The sequence below is a fragment of the Oncorhynchus clarkii genome, chromosome 30, assembly GCF_045791955.1.
Source record: "Oncorhynchus clarkii lewisi isolate Uvic-CL-2024 chromosome 30, UVic_Ocla_1.0, whole genome shotgun sequence".
Classification (NCBI taxonomy): Eukaryota; Metazoa; Chordata; class Actinopteri; order Salmoniformes; family Salmonidae; genus Oncorhynchus; species Oncorhynchus clarkii.
This window is the reverse complement of record NC_092176.1, coordinates 14,615,206-14,620,218: the sequence shown is the minus strand read 5'-3', so window position 1 is coordinate 14,620,218 and position 5,013 is coordinate 14,615,206.

Here is a 5,013-nt window from a genome sequence, read left to right as displayed (position 1 = left end):
CTGAGAGATTCTTTCTGAATTCAGACCCCTGCAAAAAAAATTGGAAGCACCTGTCTGGTTGATGTGTAGATAACACAACATCCAACAAGACATTGTTATACAGGATGCATATCAGAAAGGCCTAGGAAAACATGCCAAGCTAACTTGACGCTGTTAGAAATGCAGATCCACTTCATTCATAGTTGCTCTAACACAGTACACCATAGCAGAGGGTGATCAGATCAGGGAGAATATACACCAAACCGAGCTGGCCGGGGACAGAGATAGAGATTGAACCTGCAGAGATAAGCTTTTTCATTACAATGCAAATCCTGGCTCTAATCGCTGCTGCCTCCGCTGGATTTTGGCCAGACCCTCGAGACCAACGTAATCATGCACCTCCCCTGATCTGGACTGGAGTGATGTGATGTGCCATCTCTAGTGAACACTGACAGGCTGCCCAAACTAAGGCTGTCCCATTCATCCTGTATGTTGTGACTGGAGAACTGGACAGACATACCGGACCAGCAGATAGACCCGACTTCTCCAACCAGTGACAATCTTCACTAATCTGTTGAAAGTTAAGGGAAAAGCCGACACTGCTGACTGAAAGAAGCTCTATGGAACTAAACCCCAACCTTTTTAAATAAAAAAGATCACCTGCACTTTGACAAGCACCAAAGAAGCTGTTGCTATTACCAAAATGTTGGTTTGTAGTCACCCTATCTTCAGTTTAAATGTGATTTTCATATACTGTATATCTTACTAATGCAGATGAAAATGTGGGTGCTGCCTGTGCTTTCCCTCTGACTGAACCCTTGTTCACCACAGTGGTCCCTTGCAGGCATTACACAGCCTTGCCTCAGGAGCCCTCTCCTTCCCGGGAAGTCTCTTCTCCACCCCCCAGGCAGCCTCGTCTCCACCCATCTCTTCATTCATTTCAAATGTTTTATTTTTATTTTACTAGGCAAGTCAGTTAAGAACAAAGTCTTATTTTCAATGACAGCCTAGGAACAGTGGGTTAACTGCCTGTTCAGGGGCAGAACGACAGATTTTTACTTTTTTTTTACCAGCTCGGGGACTCGATCCAGCAACCTTTCGGTTACTGGCCCAACGCTCTAACCACTAGGCTACCTGCCGCCCCAAATTAAGACAATCAATGGCCTGACTAGGACATAGTGCCAGCGATAGAGCAGCATCAGTAGCAGCCTCTGTGTGCAGCCAAACCACACCACCACAGACCAGTCCAAGCAATTCAACCCAATACTGACTTTGTAGAAGACATGAATGATATGCATTTGATTGTCTTTTTCTATCACACTGTTCTGTTAACCTTTTTTTAGTTTATGCATCTAAACACATTCTAGCAATACAATAATGATGTTATTTGACTTATTCCAGACCAGGTTTGATTGAATAGGACCCCTGATTACTGGGTAAAGTAACACAGAGCTGCATAATCACCTTTAATCAAAAGAAAACACAAATGACCCTCCACGTAAGTTTACAGAGCATCCATCAGATTGTCTGTCCCAACAGCACAATCAGTGTAGCCCTCTGACTGAGTGGATACCCCCAGATTAACTCCAAACGAATCCATTATGAATGGGCTCAGGCCAAATCCCTGAGGTAGTTTACTAGCGGCTCTCCCCGCCTCTCCTCGAGCCTGCAGCAAACACACAAACACACACACACAAACCCAGCAGCTGTGTCGCTACAACGACCTACAGCTGGCACAGCATTTCCACTTACATTCCATTTACATGAGGGATCCTGAGTGGCGTCACTACAGACTCGGGTTCGATCCTGGTCTGTATCACAACCGGACGTGATCGGGAGTCCCATAGGGCGGTGCACAATTGGCCCAGTGTTGTCCAGGTTAGGGGAGGGTTTGGCCGGGGAAGGCCGTCATTGTAAATAAGAGTTTGTTCTTAACTGACTTGCCTAGTTAAGTAAAGGTTCAATAAAAATGAATAATACACACGCTGTATGCTCGGGGGAGCTAGAGCATAACGCAAATATGTGTGTGTGTGTGCACTGTGATATGTAAATGTACAAACAGACACACTTGTGTATCTGGAAGCTTAGGATCGAGTGTGTAGAGAGGAATTACAAATTATGGATGAACTGGGTTTGCAAATATATGGTACAACTAAATCTGCTCGCATACTTTGGAAAAGCCCTGAAACACATTGCTTTTCAGCAGCAGGCGGAAGGGAAGAGAAAAATCACATGCTTGTCTTATGCACCGGACAGGCTCACGGCAACAATGACGGGGGTGATGATGACGCACTGTCACTGGGCCGTCTACTACTGGCATCTTTACAGACCTGCCTTCCCAGGCAGAGAAGATGCTGTTGCGTAATCCTGGACACAGACCCTGCTGTTCATATCACTGATACCTCCCACCGTGGTAGCTAGCGCTGGTCACGTGCTGCAGCCAGTACAGGCCAGCCCCTCACAGCAGCAGCAGTAATAGAAGGATCCAGCTGTTACTACAGCCTCAGCTCCGTCACGAGAGTGAGCATTTGGTGCACAGGGCCACGCTCCGCTTCCTCTTGCATAACCCATCCTTTCTCCTCTACTGAGGGGTCAGTCCTGACCCATGCCTCCGCATCAGTCTCAGCCTCACTCAGCACTGCTCCAGCTGTTACTACCGCACACCACACCACCACCACCGCATCCTCGTCGGTGCAGGAGGAGCACTGACCCGCTTACATAATGCATCTACCGCTAAGAAGGAAGCAGGACAAAACCTCTACACGTACTGCTGTACCACTGCTGGCTTCACCGGCTGCATTAGGCTGCGTGATATAGGTCCGGCACGGTCAATCATTTTATTTCAGTCAGCTTGGAAGCACCACCGTGCCTCTAGCGATGCAGTCGTTTCATCACTGAAACATTTTAATAGGATTGAAGCTAGAAAAACCCTTCCCACAAAATTATCATTGAATCAATGTCATGTTGTTGGCATAAATTCTAATTTGTTGTGATCGGAACTGGAAAATTCTATTTGAGTCTATTTGGAAATCACAAGTCCTTTCTGTCATCAAACGGCTACCAGTGTGTACTACAGTACATACAGTGCCTTCGGAAAGTAGTCAGACCCCTTGACTTTTTCCACACTGTTACTTTACATACTTATTCTGAAATTGATTAAATAGTTTTTTTCCCTCATCAATCTAGACATAAAATCCCATAATGACAAAGCAAAAACTTTTTTAGATTTTTTAAATTTGAGCCAAATTATGAATAATATAAAAATGAAATATCACATTTCCATAAGTATTCAGACCCTTTAGTCCGTACTTTGTTGAAGCACCTTTGGCAGCGATTACAGCCTCGTGTCTTCTTGGGTATGACCCTATAAGCTTGGCACACCTGTATTTGGGGAGTTTCTCCCAGTCTTCTCTGCCGATCCTCTCAAGCTCTGTCAGGTTGGATAAGGAGCGTTGCTACACAGTTATTTTCAGATCTCTTCAGAGATGTTCGATCGGGTTCAAGTCCGGGCTCTGGTTGTGCCACACAAAGACATTCAGAGACTTGTCCCGAAGCCACTCCTGCATTGTATTGGCTGTGTGCTTAGGGTCGTTGGCCTGTTGGAAGGTGAACCTTTGCCCCCGTCTGAGGTCCTGAGCGCTCTGGAGCAGGTTTTCATCAAGGATCTCTCTGTACTTACCTTTCCAAATCATGTCCAATCAATTGAATGTACCACAGGTGGACTCCAATTAAGTTGTAGAAACATCTCAAGGATGATTTATGGAAACTGGATGCACCCGAGCTCAATTTCGAGTCTCACACCAAAGGGTCTGAATACTTATGTAAATAAGGTATTTCTGTTTAAATATTTAATGCATTTGCAAAAATGTCTAAAAATCTTTTTTCACTTTGTCCTTATGTGGTATTGTGTGTAAATTGATGAGAAAAAAATATTATTTAATCAATTTCAGAATAAGGCTGTAATGTAACAAAATGTAGAAAAGTCAAGGGGTCTGAATACTTTCTGAATGCACTGTAATGAAAACCAGCTTGATAGCATTTTAGGGACAGTAACTGAGATGATAAATGATCATGTTTCCTTGTCAAAGTGGGCAGGTGGAGCTGTGAATGAGGCTGAGGGGTGGAGGGCTACTCTCTCACGCCCCAGGTGATTGGTGGAGAGTGACATCCCTAATTATGGGACCTCTTCAGAGAAGCGACCTTGGGAGGCAGACAGAACTCATTCACACACACACGCACATTCTCTCTATTGCACACACACTAAAATACAGTTCTTCTTTCCTTTTTCTCTCATCTCTGCTATCGCTCAAAAAAAAAGTGCTGCTCGGCGCTGAATGAATCCCTGAGAAGACACACCCCACATCTATTCCACGTTGGCTCAACATAAATTCATTGAAATTACGTGTGTGCCCAGTGAGACCAATGTGTTCCCAGTGGGACCAATGCCAGCCACAGTGCCACCCCATTAAAGCTATGTCCCCTAAAAATCAACTTACCAACCAAACGAGGTTGTACCCTAATTCAGTAAGTACAAATGAAACACTGACATCATACCCCTTAATTATTCGCAGGGTGGTATTTATTGTCATGAATATTGTTCTGGAGGCATCTCTGCAGAGTGTTCACTAGCTGGCACAGCCACAATTTTAAACCTTATCCTAACCTTAACCACACTGCTAACCTTAATGCCTAACCCTAACCTTAAATTAAGACCAAAATATACCTTTTTGTTTTCATTCATATTTGCACCCGGAACATGTAGCGGGAATCGCCCACTTCTGCAGCCTCCAGGGAAAGATTCATGACAAACGTCAAACCGCTAATTATTCAACCCCTTTAACACAAACTGTAATACCAGGAATCCTCTGATTTCTCACAAGTGATGAACACTAACACATTGACCACTAATAAAACAAGCATTTCTAAATCCACTAAAACTGACCAATAGGCTTTCCCCTAATTGTCATATCCCATGTTGATTCCACCTACACACTTAGACTGTTTCCTATTTATATCATCCGCACACTATATGTC